Source organism: Olea europaea, chromosome 3, assembly GCF_002742605.1.
Source record: "Olea europaea var. sylvestris chromosome 3, O_europaea_v1, whole genome shotgun sequence".
Lineage (NCBI taxonomy): Eukaryota > Viridiplantae > Streptophyta > Magnoliopsida > Lamiales > Oleaceae > Olea > Olea europaea.
Window position 1 is genome coordinate 15,262,013 of NC_036239.1, and position 16,902 is coordinate 15,278,914.

At 46.2% G+C, this 16,902-nt stretch overlaps 1 pseudogene; it reads left to right on the forward strand.

Moving 5' to 3' along the window:
• Positions 1-523: 523 nt before the first annotated feature.
• Positions 524-15,089, forward strand: LOC111391673 (annotated as a pseudogene).
• The last annotated feature ends 1,813 nt before the right edge of the window (positions 15,090-16,902 follow it).

The following is a 16,902-nucleotide window of genomic DNA, read 5'->3' on the forward strand; positions in this document are numbered from 1 at the left end:
CCAGTTTAAGAATTTGTTTATGTATATTATTTTCTATTTTGATTGCTCTATTATCTATATAAATATTTTTATATTTTAATTTTGGATCTAAATATTCTGTAAAAAAACTCTTCAGATCTTCTTTTAAATAATTTAATTCATTATCTGTTGCATTTCTTAGATCAATAAAGTTTTGTATAATATTTGGATTTAAATTTATTAAAGATTTATGATCTATATTTCTTTGAGGACCTAATTGAAGGTTTTTATACATTGTAATGGCTTTGGTTGCAAATTCTCTATGAGGGGTATTTTTGGAAAAATTGTTATTCAAAGGCTATTTATCAAATAATTATTTTTTCAGGTTTAATCTTATAAATTATTCTTGTGTTTAGGCTATCTGTAGGTATTTCCTCGGGAATCAGCAGCCATTGGAACAATTACGCCACCATCGTCACACTTACTTATCTTTCTCAACTCTCTCTCAAGTACGCCACCATCGTCACACTTACTTATCTTTCTCAACTCTCTCTCAAGTTGAGACATGGCTTCCTCCTACATAACCCTCTCCCAAGCCATCCTCTCCAGCTCCTCCATCGCCCGCAATGGCTCTTCCCAAACCACGACCACCTCCCTTTTCCCTCCCATCTTCTCCAGTCTCAAGTCCACCACCATGACCACTTCCCGCTGCCGTATTGCTACTGTCTCGACCAAAACCACTCGCGTCTCTGTCCCACGCTCATCCACTACAGTAGAGACACTAGACACGACTACAGACACGACCCTTGTTTAAAAATTGGTCAACACGATCCGGTTCTTGGCTATCGATGTAGTCGAGAAGGCCAACTTGGGTCACCCGGGTCTGCCCATGGGGTGCGCTCCGATGGGTCATATATTGTATGACGAGGTCATGAGGTATAATCCTAAGAACCCCTCGTGGTTCAATCGTGACCGTTTTGTGCTCTCCGCTGGCTACGACTGCATGCTTCAGTATGCTCTTCTACACCTTGCGGGATATGACTCCGTCCAGGTGAAGCCCTTGTCTTTCAACTGTACTTATTTTTTACTTAGTGTTGAGTACACAGGCATACAATTTATTTGCATCTAAGAGACTTTCAGTGTGTGTGTGGGTTATATATGTATATAAATCTAAGTGGAAGTTCTCATCGTTATGGATTTTTTCTTTATTACAGAATTTGATTTTTGGATCTGGATTGTTGGGATTTTCTTTTTTCATTTTTCCCTTTTATGGGATGATAAATTTAATTGGGATCAAGTTCAATGAGTTCTTTCGATATTTATTGCTTCTATGGTGGTTGTATTCCAAATATCATGTCCAGAACTGTTATGATATAATTAGTAGTCTTTTTCTCTTTTCAGGTAGTTCACGTTTCACTGGTTAAATTGTGTATTGTGTTGGTGTTCATTTAGTTCAGTAGTAGAGACAACTTCCTTTTCTTTCTCTTTATGATTTGGATTTTGAATGTGAGAATTTCCAATAGTTTTAGCTGAAAGTCTATGGTATAACATACATAGGAAGAGGATTTGAAGAGTTTCCGTCAATGGGGAAGCAAAACACCAGGTCATCCCGAGAACTTTGAGACACTGGGTATTGAAGTCACCACTGGTTGGTATTTAATCCTGAAAGCTACTTTCATTTGCTTGCATACTGATTGTTATTTTCATTTACATGAATTGAAGGTCCACTTGGTCCAGGAATCTGCAATGCTGTTGGTTTGGCCCTTGCAGAGAAGCACTTAGCTGCTCGTTACAACAAGTCGAGTAGCGAAATTGTTGATCACTACACCTAAGATCTGTTGCGTGTTGTCATACTTGGCCAACCTACCTTAGCCAATGGCCCACTCAGGCCGAACCACGTGGCACTCCAGCCGAGGTGGCATATATTGTCGAGTTGGGCTATGGCCGAAGCCCTTCACGCCGAATTCCACTAGCCGAGGCGACTTTTACCAAGGCCTGTGAATGTAATCGAGGTCCACATGCTGAGGCCTATGAGCCGAAGCCATGATACTAAAGCTGGTTGAAGTTAGCTGAAGCCCTCAAGTGGAAGTATTGTATGAAATGGCCGAAACCCCGAAGCTGATGCAAGAGCCTCCGAACCACAGGGAGTATCCTCCATGGTCACTTCTCCCAAGAGATCGTCTGCACAAAGATCTTATTCGAATGATTGATGGAACGTTTGTCATAAGCATAAAGGTCAAGTCTTGTTACTAGTATGGGGGCTCTGCACAAGCAATAAATGCGCAGCAAGCTAGCAAGTCAAGCCCCATGCCTAGGATAAGATGTTTGAATCAAAGAGATGAGGTCACGTGCCACCTCATCCAAGGGCTCTCATTTCACATGTATCACTATAAATACTTCCCTTGTGTAACATCAAAAGGCTAATGCAAGAATCAATACAAAGAACTACATTTTACTCAACTCCCTTTCGTTTACTTGCAATACACAAATTGAGTTTATACACATTTACATATACATTTACGAACACCGGTTGGTAATTATTGTACAATCGGATCACGAACAACCCGTCGGAATTCGAACATCACCGTCCCACGTCGTTGGGCTACTCCCATGCCCTTTGAACCGCTCGTTTTAGATCGTCCACATGTCTTAGCGTGTTGGATATCCGCCCACGTGTGCGTGGGTGGGACCGGCATCTGTTGGCAATACTTTTTGGGGTCAACAGATTGGCGCCGTCTGTGGGAAACCATACCATAACCACGAACAACCTTGTGGTAAAAGTTTACTGAAAAAATATTTAGGCAACCCCCCTTGAAAAATGGATTTGTTCTTGAAAAAGAATAGGAGGAAACTCCATTACTTAGCAAAATCTGAAGTCTGACAAAAGAAAATGAGCTCCAATGAAGATACTCCCCCCAGGAGGGTAAGAGAAAACACGAACGTGCCTCCTCAGCCCGCTGTCCCAGCAGCTCGGCAGAGACTCCACCACCACCAAAGAAGAGGTAGGATGCGTGCGACGGCACGACTATCAAGAGAAATGGCCGCCATGACAGCCAACATAAGGAATATTGCTAGCCAAAACTTGGCTATGAGGGAGCTTATGGCCTAAATACAGGGCCAGGGAGGCTTTCCCATTCCTCCATATGCCCCCCAAGGGCACTACCAGCAAGACGATGAAGTTCAAAGTTATAGAGCTGCCTCGTCAGACTATGGCCGAGGTGGAAGCCCATTTGAAAGGGAAGTAGAAGTTGATGTTTCTTCCAACTACGCTTCTAGCTGACCCACTGAGGTCCAAATGAGCCATGATAATTTCCCACCTCCTTATGAGCAAGATCTAAGACATAGGAGGGCAGGAAGTGTTTTTGACAGAATCAGCCCTGCCGAACCAAGGCTCAGACAATAGCAGGCTCAACAGCCTTGGATAAGGCCACCTCCTCCACCTCCAATGCCCCAGCAGCCGGAGAGAAGGCATGAAAATGCCCCCCGTGTTGCTCCGCCTAGAAATAGGTAGCAGAGGAGGGAGGAAGAGGCTAGGGACTGCCCCGGAACCTCTCACCAACAACCAGGGTATGAGGCTGATGAGTACGACTCTGATGAACAGCAGAGGTCCTGCGACTTGGACGATGATGATGATGAGAATCTACCATTCTCAAGGAAACTAAGGAATGCTCAGGTCCCAAGCCACTATGTTATGTCAAAAATACCAAAGTATGATGGAAGTGGCGACCCGGAGAAGCACCTGAATGCTTATAAAACTCACATGAGCCTAAGGAGCGCCACCCCAGCCGTGAAGTGCAGAGCCTTCCATTTAACACTTAGTGGAGCGGTTGAAATTTGGTATAGCAGATTGCCACCTGGGAGCATTAGAAGCGGGCCCGAGTTCAAGACAACATTCTTGAAGAGGTTCGCGATGAGTAAAGAAGGAGAGGCCCCCATCCAACGTCTCCAAGACATGAGACAAGCACGTGGGGAGACCCTAAAGAGCTTCTTATCACGCTTCACTGATGAGATGACGTACTGCATACAAGTCACTGACTGAGAGGCACTATTCGCATTGAGGGGAGGTCTGAACATGAATACCCTATTCTGGAGAATCAAGACCCCACCACCTATGACGCCCTACTCGAAATGATGAGAAGGGAGATCATCAATGAAGAATTGAACATAGGAACAGGGCAAGTAGAGGCCTCCCCCTCCTCAAAGACAACGCGATAGAGGCCTGACCTCCCACCTGATGGACTACTAAATGAACCAGGTCGGAAATGAGAACTTTGGCCAAGCACTTACCACCACCACTTTGAATGCGGTTCCTACCTTGGCATATGAAGATGTCTAACCGATTACTGACCCCTATCAGATGGAAGCCCAGCAAGGACCCTGTCGGGGGAGAGGCCGAGGCCGAGGTTCAGGACCTAGAAATAGGTCAAATCTGAACCCCCCAGGATACTGTGTGCACCACAGGTCCTACAGGCATGACACAACGGATTGCAGAGACTATGCACACCGCTTCCGTCAGAAACCCACTAGAAACAGACATGATTCACCCTAGGCGAACAGGCCCTCGCCCAGGCACGACAATCGACGAGCGCGTGAGGAGGCCGCTCCTTGTCAAAGGGATGTATCTCCACGACGAAGGGAGCATGATGCAGAGAGGCCCAGGGAAGGGCGTAGGCATCGAAGAAATTGGCAAGCTCAAGATGAGGCCCCTATCCACGAGGTGGATACCATATTTGGAGGCCCGTATGTTGGCGGTGAAACACGAAACGCCAAAAGGAATTACGCTCGAGAGGCTAAACACCCCCCTTTGACAAGCTACATTGTGGATAGTAGCTCCCGAAGAAACAAAGTTTCACCCATTGTCTTCACCCAGGAAGACGCCGAAGGAGTTCATTACCCCCATTGCGATGCACTTGTGGTGAGGGTTGTCATAGCTATGAATGGGCTCGAACAAATGTTAGTTGACAACGGCAGCTCCGTCAACATTCTATTCGGATTCGCCTTTGACAAGATGATATTGGATCATCAGTTGACGCCCACCACCACTCCATTGTACGGATTTACCGGAAATAGTATCACTCCGAGGAGAAAGATAACACTTGTAGTGGAGATGGGAGAATCCCCACAAACAACGATGAACTTCATGGAGTTCCTCATTGTCGACTGCCGGTCAGCTTACCATGGAGTGTTGGGCAGACCAGCCCTAAAGAAATTGGGAGCAGTCACCTCCATCCACCACCTATGCATGAAATTCCTAATAGAAAATGGGGTGACAACGGTGAGAGGCGACCAAAGAGGCTCGAGAGAGTGCTATCTAAACTCCATCAAGAAGGTAGAGCCCCGGGACTTCCATGTAATCATGGTTGATGTGGTCATGGCTGATATCCCAGGTGATGCTCCCACCAAACAAGAAGATGTTGATATGATCGTCGCACCGCCTAATCCGGGGGTGCTGGTCATTGAGGAGATTGACCCCCGCATAATGGAATACGAGCCCCAAGCATCCCCAATAGAGAAACTTGAGAGCTTCTCGATAGACCCCCAAGACCCATCAAAGGTGCTAAAGGTAGGCAAATGCCTATCCAACATTCTGAAGTAAAAGATTAAGGATTTCCTAGGCAGGAACCTTGATGTCTTCGTTTCGAGGCATGAGAACATGGTAGGCATAGACCCCAAAGTCAGCTGCTACCACCTAAAAATCGATCCTAAGGTTGCCCCGCATAGACAAAAAAGGAGAGCTCTCAATCCTGAGAGGTATGAGGCCCTAAAGGAAGAAGTTCAGAAGCTCATCCAAAATGGCTTCATCAGGGAGGCAACCTACCCAAAGTGGGTCTCCAACCCGATTTTAGTAAAGAAACACAACGGCAAGTGGAGGGTGTGCATCGATTTCACCAACCTCAATAGAGCTTGCCCCAAAGACAGCTTTCCACTCCCAAGGATCGACCAACTATTGGACTCCATGGCTGGGCACGAGTTGTTGAGCTTTATAGATGCATACTCCGACTACAACCAAATTTCCATGCACCCGACCGATGAAGAGCACACCTCTTTCACCACGGACCGATGCCTCTATTGTTATAGAATGATGCCCTTCTGGTTGAAAAACATTGGAGCAACCTACCAAAGACTCGTAAACAAGATATTTATGGACCTCATTAGCAAAACAATGGAGGTCTACGTGGACGACATGCTAGTAAAAAGTTTGGAGGCTGAGGACCACATAACGCACCTCAACAGCATTTTCCAAATCCTAAGAAGGTATAGGATGAGGCTCAACCCCCTCAAGTGCGCCTTTGGGGTAGCCTCCGGCAAGTTCTAGGGTTACATGGTCAACCAACGAGGAATTGAGGCTAACCCCGAGAAGATTGAGGCTCTACGCAAGATGAGGTCCCCCCAAAAGCCAAAGGAGGTGCAAAGTCTTACTGGGCGAGTGGCCATACTTAGCCGTTTCGTCTCCAAAGCTACGGACAAATGCCTCCCATTTTTCAAAGTGCTGAAGGCTGGGAAGAAATTCCAGTCGACTAAAGAATGTGAAGAGGCCTTCCAATGCCTGAAAAGGCACCTAGGGCAGGCCCCCCTCCTTTTCAAACTGAAGCCCGGTGATATCCTACAACTATATTTGGCCGTCTCTAATGAGGCCATCAGCTCGGTTCTGATACAGGAAGAAGGGTCTACCCAACTCCCCGTATTCTACACAAGTAAAGCGCTTCTATCGCCGGAAACCCATTACCCCGATATGGAGAAGCTCACTTTGGCTTTGATCACGGCCTCTAGGAAATTGAGACCCTACTTCCAGGCTCACACCATCCATATCCTGACAAACTTTCCCCTGAGGCAGGTACTCCAAAAGCCCGATGCCTCAGGAAGGTTATTGAAATGGGCAGTGGAACTAAGTGAATTTGACCTTGTGTTCAAGGTTAGGGCAGCCATCAAAGGGTAAGCCTTGGCTGACTTTGTGGCTGAATTCGCCAACCTACCCGAGGTGGATAAAATCATGGAACCTGTCGAGCCCCCCACGTGAAACCTCTTCGTCGATGGGTTAGCTGGGGATGTCGGCTCAGGTGCCGGGGTTGTCCTCATCAGCCCCGAAGGGGTCAAACTCACCTCGACGGTGAGGTTCGGATTCAAAGCTACCAATAATGTAGCAAAATATGAGGCACTTCTTGCGGGCCTTAGGCTGACCACAGAAATGCAAGTAAAGAGGCTACTCATCAGTAGTGACTCCCAGCTGGTTGTTAGCCAAGTCAATGGTTACTTCTCAGCCAAAGACAAAACGATGGCCTCCTATCTGAAAATGGTGATGAACCTCATCCCATCCTTCGAAAAGTTTGAGTAGATCCAGATCCCCCACATCGAAAATGCGCATGCGAATGCACTCTCAAAGCTGGCTAGTAGCAAGGACTCAGAGCTACTCACAGTAGTACCTATTGAGCACCTCCTCCTGCCTTCGATCGAGGCCCCTACTGTAATGTAGGTCGTTGAAACTCCCACTTGGATGCAGCCAATCATAGTATACCTCAAAGACCAGGTACTACCCACTAACAAGAATGAGGGTTACAAGCTAAGAAGGAGGTCAGCCCACTTCCTCTTCATTGATGACATTCTCTATAAGAGGAGCTTCTCCTTTCCACTCTTATGGTGCGTCGGAGAAGAAGAAGCTACCTACATATTAAGAGAAGTCCACGAGGGTGTGTGCGGCAACCACTCGGAAGGTCTATCTCTGGCACAAAAAATATTGAGGCAGGGGTACTACTGGCCTACCCTAAATTGGGACGCCCTCGAGTTTGTACGAAAATGTGATAAATGCCAGCGCTTCTCTCCTATGCAAAGACAACCATCGCAGGATTTGACCATCGTCTCCAGCCCCTGGCCTTTCTCAAAATGGGGTGTGGACCTCATAGGTCCCCTACCTAAAGGTAGAGAAGGGGCAAGTTTTGCAATTGTGGCCATTGATTACTTCACAAAGTGGGTCGAAGCTGAACCACTGGCAAAAATCACTGAAACCAACACCTCCAAGTTCTTATGGAAAAATATTATTTGCCGGTTCGGAATTCCTTACTCAATTGTCTCAGACAATGGCAGACAGTTTGACAACAAGAAGGTTAGAGAATTATGCGAAGAGCTCGACATAAAGTAGCACTTCTCCACACCTCACCACCCGCATTAAGGCCGTGAACAAGACAATCAAGCACGTCCTAAAAAGGAAGCTTGATGTATCAAAAGGGGCCTGGGTTGATGAGCTGCCCCAAGTCCTTTGGGCGATCCGAACCACCACCAGGACCCCAACAGGGGAAACGCTCTTCCTCATGGCATTTAGAACTGAGGCGATGAACCCCGTGGAGGTCGAACTTCCATCCCCAAGACGTCTGCACTTCAGCGAGATAACCAACGATGAGCTTCGGAGGTTCGACCTCGACTTCATCGAAGAAAGAAGAGATGACTCCCAATTGAAGCTCGGCACATATCAGAGAAAGATGACAATGTACTTCAACTCGAAAGTCAAGAAGAGGTCATTCCGAATCAACGACCTTGTACTCAGGAAGGTCTTCCTATCCTCAAAAGAACCTGGTTCCAGTTCCCTAGGCCCGAACTAGGAAGGTCCATACAAAATCAGAGAAGAGGTTCGACCTAGGACTTACTGGATTGAAGACATGAACAGCAAGGCACAACCCCGTCCATGGAACATTGAACACCTCATAATCTATTACCAATAAATGTACTATCTTGCTGGATGACCTTTCCCAGCCTTTGTAACATTTCTATAGTTCAATATAATTCAGTGATTAAATTAACATGTTGTACTACCTCGACACCTCAGAGGAGAGGCTTGCATCCCACCTCTGGGCCACCTCGCTTGAACTCCGAGGTGCTAGCACATGCCTCCTTTTGGCCTGGCCGAACGCGAAGGGAAGACGTCTCAGCATGGCTGCACCATCCACCATGTCTGGGATGCGTCGTCACCTCAGAGGAGAGGCTCGCGTCCCACCTCTGGGCCACCTCGCTTGAACTCCGAGGCGCTAGCACATGCCTCCCTTTGGCCTGGTTGAACGTCAAGGGGAGAAGTCTCATCATGGCTGTACCATCTACCATATCTGGGATGCGTCGTCACCTCGGAGGAGAGGCTCGCGTCCACCTCTGGGCCACCTCGCTTGAACTCCGAGGCTCTAGCACATGCCTCCCTTTGGCCGGTTGAACGCCAATGGGAGAGCCACCTCACATGCATTTCGAGGCCCATACAGATACTATGCTTAAGTAAAGTTCATTTGCCTAAGTCCGAGGTCCATACAGATACTATGCTTAAATAAAGTTCATTTGCCTAAGTCCGAGGTCCATACAGATACTATGCTTAAGTAAAGTTCATTTGCTTAAGTCCGAGGCTCATACAGTCGTTCATTCCAGTTGTTTAAAGTGATTGAAGTTAAGGTACCAAGTTAAAGTTATTTAGTTAGTGCTTCTGCAACTTTAAAGTTCATTTGCTTAATGAGGCGCGTACACTTGGATAAAGAAACAACAATGAATGAAAAAGGCATTATGTTGATCTTCAATGAGGATTACAAAAGTGGGCCTCAGGCCATTACATTCGAAAGAAAGAAAAGAAAACTAATCTAAGCCTGGGTAGATGGGGGAGGTGCCTCAGTACTTGGGGCTTTGGCAGCTTGAGCATCGGCATTTATCTCCTCTACCTCAGCTGCTTCATCACCATGCACCTTCTCAGTAGGGGTCTGAGGTACCTCGTCCACGAATTCAGACCTGAGTTGAGTCAGATCCAAATTGGGATACAGTTCCTCTTCCCGCTCCATCACTTCAGCGTAGGCAAAGTTTTTCCAGTAAGCACTAAAGCTCTTATACTCCTCTGTATTGTGGAAGTTGGCGACGTACTCCTGCATCGCCTCCTCCCTCGCCTGTTGAGCCTCCTCTCTTTCTTGGGAGGCATCATCCACATACCACTTGATTTGGCCCTCCAAGAATCGGTAAGCCTCTTGGGAACTCGCCAAGGAGAGATTTGCCTTCTCCAGGGCCTCAGTGGTCACTTTCTAGTGCTCATTGGAGACCTCCACCTTCTTTGTCAGGGAGGCTACCTCGCACTGTGACTCATAGACTTCCTTCTTCAAGGCTTCAATCTAAGCCAAGGCAGACTCAAGTTTGGCCAATTCTTCAACTTTCTGGGCCCTGGCTTCTTCTGCTTTGGCCTTAGCTGCCTTCAGCTCCTCTGCGAGGGAGGCCATCTTCTCCTCTGAAGATTGGGTCCTTGTCTGAAAATCACTCAGGACCTCCCTACATTCAAGTGCGAAGCCAAAGGTCCTGACGCTTTGGCTCACCAAAGCCCTCATCAGGTCGGTGGCATCACAGGACGAGGCATGCAGCTGCCACCTATCAGTCCAGAATCGGTAGAAGCTCTCAGTAGCGCTCCGGATCTCCTGGGGCAGAGCCTCCACCAAGGCTGGGGCCAAGGTCTCCTCCCTACCAGCTAGGAAGCTTGGAGACTTACCCTTCTCTCGAAGAGGCTTCTGTTTTGCTGCCTCCTCCTCACCAGCCTTGGCGGCTCTCCTCGCAGCCTCTTCTCTGGCCTCCTCAGCCTCGGCCTCTCTAACCATTTCTATCTTAATGGCTTTGGAGGCGGATGCGAGCAGCTTCGGCTCGCCAGTTGATTTAGCCTCGTGGGACACTGATGTCCAAACTTCCCTGACGAGCTGGTGACTTGCACCAGCTTCCTCCTCTTCGCCTCCTCAGGGACCTTCTCTTTCCCCCGAGGCTTCTTTGGCTTCTCCTGCCTCTGAGGAGTCCCCTCTCCGGAAGCCCTTGAAGTGCTATCCTTGGAAAGGCGTTCCACCCTGCCTCGGACCTCCTTGGCCCCACTGGACCCCGGCTTCAGGGGCCTCGCCTTGACAGTGGATGTGGCCTTCAGAATGGAAGCCATGTCCGGAGCTGGGTACTCCCTCCTCTTGAATTTATCTGCATAGCACGTCGGATCAGCACATTAGTATCAAAATAAAAAAATAAGAAAATTTACAACTGTGGGAGCTTCGTACCTCTAGAAGCCATCAGTCCAAAATCCAGGAAGTAGGGGCTCCTGTCGATTAGGTGGTCAAAGTGGCGGAGCTTCAGAGGCCTCTTGTAGATGTCCTCTATCACCTCGAACTCTTCCCTGCTGAGCTCGAACTTCGTACTACTATCTGCAATGGAAGCCCCAATAGTTAGAAAAGTTCAAGTGTTCAATTCAGAAGTACAAGCAGGGGCTGGGAGACTCACGGGCTTCATAGTACTGGGTCGGCACTGTGCAAGAAAGGGCCTTGTCCCCCTCCACTACCTGCCACTTTCCTAGCACCCAGAACCAGAACTCCTTCCACCCCTTGATCGAGGAAGGCAGTCCCACCACAAAGGGTGAGTGAGCCCCCCAAGGTGTAAGGTAATACCACCCCCTGGACTCCTTCCCTATGACCCGGGGCTGGAAAAGGGTCATGAAAACATGGAGAGGCATGTCCTCCCCAAGTGACACCTCCTTCTACAGGAAGTACGAGTCGACCAGCTGGCTCTACCCATCTGGCAGAACCTGGGTCGGCAAAAACATGAAATTTCTCAGCACCGCCCTAAAGAAGGGGTACAGAGGAAGACGCATACCTATCTTAAACAGGTATTCACTGACTGCCACACAACCGAGCCTCGGATAGCAGGCCTGCTTGTTCGGCTCGAAAACTAACATTTCTATAGTGTGGGGGACACTGTATCTCTCCCTGATCTCCCAACCTCTTCCACGTCATACTTGAAGGCACCCTAGATGCCCCCCACTCTTCGGTATGATATACTGGCTCCTCGGTCATGGCGTATCTATCAACCTTGGAATCTCCCCTGTGACTGACCCTATAATCTAACGAAGCTACTGTCACCAACTCCCTACCCGAGGTGGACTCCATTTCACAGTATTAACATAAAAAAGGGGCTCTTCTAAGAATAAAACCTAAGAGAGGAACTACACGAAAGGAGATAGGCTGAAAAATGAAAGAACAAACAGCCTCGACGCCGAAAAGTTCAAGATTTCAGAGAGAATCAGATTGCAAAAGCTCAAAAGTCCTGAAAAATGGAATTTTCTCACCTTTTATAGAGGTCCAGGACGAACCCCAACCGTATGATCGAAGCTCAGTCAATCTGAACCCTCCATTGTAGATCAAATCTGAGGCGTTGAATTCAAACGATTTTTCAAACCTACGCCTCAGATTCAAGCGTGCCTCCCACGCACCCCATCCAACGCGTCTGTTTCTAGAACCTCCGCTATCTTCATAATTGTGTTTTTAATTCGACGGCAGCAGGCGCCTTGGAAGTCATAACGGGGGAGCCACTTTTCCTTGAAAACAAGCACAAAACATCAAATCATTGGCACAGCTATCGACGTGCAATCATTACCAACCACCTTGGCTTCCTCTTCAACGTTCAGCCAACAAGCCTCGCAGGTTCGATTTTCTCAACCACCTCGGCTTCAACTTCAACGTTCAGTCAACAAGCCTCGCAGGTTCAGTTTTCCAACCACCTCGACTTCAACTTCAACGTTCAGCTAACAAGCCTCGCAGGTTCGATTTCTCAACCACCTCGACTTCCTCTTCAACATAGCCTCGGTCTTTTCATCATTTACCTACAATAGCACATCTCTAACTCCAACCATGATATAAATATCTATACTTGGACTTGGGGGACTATTATTTGGGGTTCAAAAATTCTTTCAATTTTTACTTCATTAAAGTCCACGCATTACATAAATGACCATACTTGGACTTGGGGAACTATTGTTGCGTTTTGTCATACTTGGCCGACCTACCTGGGCCAATGGCCCACTCAGGCCGAACCACGTGGCACTCCAGCCGAGGTGGCATATATTGCCGAGGTGGGCTATGGCCGAAGCCCTTCAAGCCGAAGTCCACTAGCCGAGGTGCCTTTTACCGAGGCCTGTGAATGTAACCGAAGTCCACATGCTGAGGCCTATGAGCCGCAGTCATGATGCTGAAACTGGTTGAAGTTAGTTGAAGCCCTCAAGTGGAAGTATTGTATGAAATGGCCGAAACCCCAAAGCTGATGCAAGAGCCTCCGAACCACAAGTGAGCATCCTCCATGGTCACTTCTCCCAAGAGATCGTCTGCACAAAGATCTTATTTGAATGATTGATGGAACGTTTGTCATAAGTATAAAGATCAAGTCTTGTCACTAGTATGGAGGCTCTGCACAAGCAATAAGCACGTAACAAGCTAGCAAGTCAAGTCCCATGCCTAGGATAAGATGTTTGAATCAAAGAGATGAGGCCACGTGCCATCTCATCCAAGGGCTCCCATTTCACATGTATCACTATAAATACTTCCCTTGTATAACATCAAAAGGCTAATGCAAGAATCAATACAAAGAACTACATTTTACTTAACTCCCTCTCATTTACTTGCAATACACAAATCGAATTTATACACATTTACATATACATTTACGAACATCGGTTGGTAATTATTGTACAATCGGATCACGAACAACCCGTCGGATTCCGAACGCCGTCGTCCCGCGTCATTGGGCTACTCCCACGCCCTTTGAACCGCTCGTTTTAGACCGTTTTAGGGTGTTGGACATTCGCCCACGCGTGCGCGGGTGGGACTAGCATCTGTTGGCAACACTTTTTGGGGTCAACAACAAGATCATTCCAGATTTTCATTTTATTCTTATTACCATGTCATGGATTAAGTATACCGTGTTTTATCTCTTTAGATTAATTGCAGTGGCTCTTTTGCAGTTATTGTATCCTCGGTGATGGATGTCAAATGGAGGGCATTTCTAACGAGGCTTGTTCCCTTGCTGGGCACTGGCGACTTGGAAAGTTGATTGCTTTCTATGATGACAACCATATTTCTATTGATGGTGACACATAAATTGCCTTCACTGAGAGTGTTGACACCAGATTTGAGGCTCTTGGATGGCATGTAATCTGGGTGAAGAATGGAAACACTGGTTATGATGAAATTCGTGCTGCCATTAAGGAAGCAAAGGCCTTAAAAGACAAGCCCACTTTGATCAAGGTGTGATTTTTAATCCATAAAATAGGTGATCAGAACTGTCATTTTGAATAATAAACATATACTTATTGAAATGTGAAGAAGAATCATTGATTACTATATATTTTGTCGATATAGCTATTTTATTCTTAAAATGCCTTACCTTATAAAGGAAATGGTACTTCTATTTAACTGTCTTCTTTCCTGCAGGTGACTACAACCATTGGTTATGGTTCTCCCAACAAGGCGAACTCGTATAGTGTAAACGGAAGTGCACTGGGTGCCAAGGAAGTTGATGCCACTAGGAAGAACCTTGGATGGCCTTATGAGCCCTTCCATGTGCCTGAGGATGTGAAGAAGTAAGAGTTTAGTCTTGCTTCTTTGATAAATATCATGCCATTTCCATTAGTTAATGCATAGTGATCTGGATAAAATTTTTCACAGGCATTGGAGCCGCCATACCCCTGAAGGTGCTGCCCCTGAAGCTCAATGGAATGCTAAGTTTGCTGAATACGAGAAGAAGTATTCGGAGGAAGCAGCAGAATTGAAGTCTATCATTACTGGTGACCTACCTTCTGGTTGGGAGAAAGCTCTTCCAGTGAGTGATTCTTGGCACTTTTGGTATTCCTTACCTTGTCTTTTGAGCGTTCCTTTGTGCAATATTTGCAATTAGGGAGATGCTTTATGTATGACGAATCAACGAGTGTAGAATGTGCAAATACTTACATTTCATTCTGCTATTTTTCTCTAACAACAGGAAAATGTTCCTCTCAAGTCAAATAATTATGTAGTTTTTCATTTGCTAATATATGTTTCTACCAAGACTTATTGACTTTTATTCTTTTTATTCAGACATACACTCCCGAGAGCCCAGCTGATGCCACTAGGAATCTGTCTCAACAAAACCTCAATGCTCTTGCAAAGGTTATCCCTGGTCTACTTGGTGGCGGTGCTGATCTTGCCTCGTCTAACATGACCCTTCTAAAAATGTTTGGTGATTTCCAAAAGAACACACCTGAAGAGCGGAATGTAAGGTTTGGTGTACGTGAACACGGTATGGGAGCGATCTTTAATGGAATCGCTCTCCACAGCCCTGGCTTCATTCTTTACTGTTGATACACTAAAAGTGCAGCCCAAATCAAATAGCCCGAAGAGTAAAGCCCAATTGGGAATCCAGGATAAAGGTCCAAACAGGATTATTGATGAATGCGGTGGAAGCCCACGAACACGGTAACATCATCGCCCAATCTTGCAAGACGCCCAGAATCTAAGCGAATAGCATACCTTACGGTCGCCCAGAGTGATGACCACATTCTCGCCCAAACCTTCAAATCGCCCAGGATCTTAGCAAATATAAAACATTATAATTATCCGGAATAGCAGTTATTGAAACAGTTATTGAGTGGTCTTATCACATTCCACGAATCAAGGAGCCCAGTTGAAGGCGGTTGAACGACAAAGAGTAATGGCAACAGTTAGGGACGGCAGTTCCCCTACAAGTTAGCCACTATAAAGAAAGTGGGTAGTTATACAGCAATCAAGCAATTTTCAAGCGGTTGTCATGAAGAAATCATCAAAGGAATATAAAAGGAAGAGAAGACATAGAGAAAAAAGACCCTAAATCAAACACTCTCAAACAGAGAATATGTAATTTCGATTTCTTAGTTTAAACTTAAACATTTCTTTTAGTACTCGTGTGCTTGCGGCCCTTGGGGGCATTCTGTTTAAGTTCCAATTGTAAATCATCATCAATAAAACACCCATTTTTGGGACTTTGTCTCAAGAGATCTGTTCCTTACACAATTGTTTGATCTCTTTTTTAATTGTTAGCGACTACCCGTGCGAAACAATTTGGCACACCCAGTGGGACATTGGTGTTTGGTGTTGAAAATACAAAAGGTGAAACATTATGCCTCACAAATCTGATAAGGAAGCAGCAAGTCAGGGAGGAGTACAGTCTGTGATCGAGCGATATGAGGAGCAGCAAAGCTCTCCATGAACAGAGGGACAGAATCAGAACAGTCATAGTCGTTACGAACCAATGACCGAGTTGAGTCCTTGAACCATGTGTGCATTACTTGGAGAACTCACACAGGATGTCGTTGAATAGGTAAATCCGAAATGTTTATAATATGAAAAGATTTACCCAAAATGGGAATGCACATTATGACAACATGGCCAAACAATTGAATACATTAAATGAAATAATGAATAAGTTAGTATGCCAAATTTGTCAGCCAGTTGTGCCTATTGCAAATCACTTTCAAACTAGGACAGTCATGGGACATAATTCCCTAGTCCTAAGTCCAAATTAGGGGATAGAACTACCTTTCGGTCCATCTACTTCAAACCAGGGGGATGGTGTAAGGCCAAATCAGAATAGTGGTAATGGTACATCTAACTTGGGGGTAGCCTAAATATAAGAGACAATGTCCTAAATAATGGATAGAATACCCCACGTGTCAATGATGGAATAAATATTCAGGCTAATGACAACAATGGCCCAAATCATGGCAACTTTGTTGCCAACCAATGACCAAACATCAGGTCTCAGGCAAATCAACTGACCAACCAACCTGTAGGAATTCCATATGACCTCAACGTCATGTTGAGAAACCAAATTATGGAAATAGTACAGGATCAAATGGCTTTTGGAGTACGTCCTGTCATTAGGCCGACTTACACAAAGTCATATCCTGATTGGGTAGACCAAGCATATCCATGGCCTAGAGGGTATAAAGTGCCAGAATTTTCATTATTTACCAGTTTAGGAGAGGTGTCTACTCTAGAACACATGGGGCGATTCACACTGCAAAGTGGTGAAGTAACCGACTACCATAAAATGAGGTTGTTCTCTAGTTCATTAACAGGAGTAGCTTTCTCTTGGTTCATCAATTTGCCAGCGAACTCTATTCAAATATGGCAACAA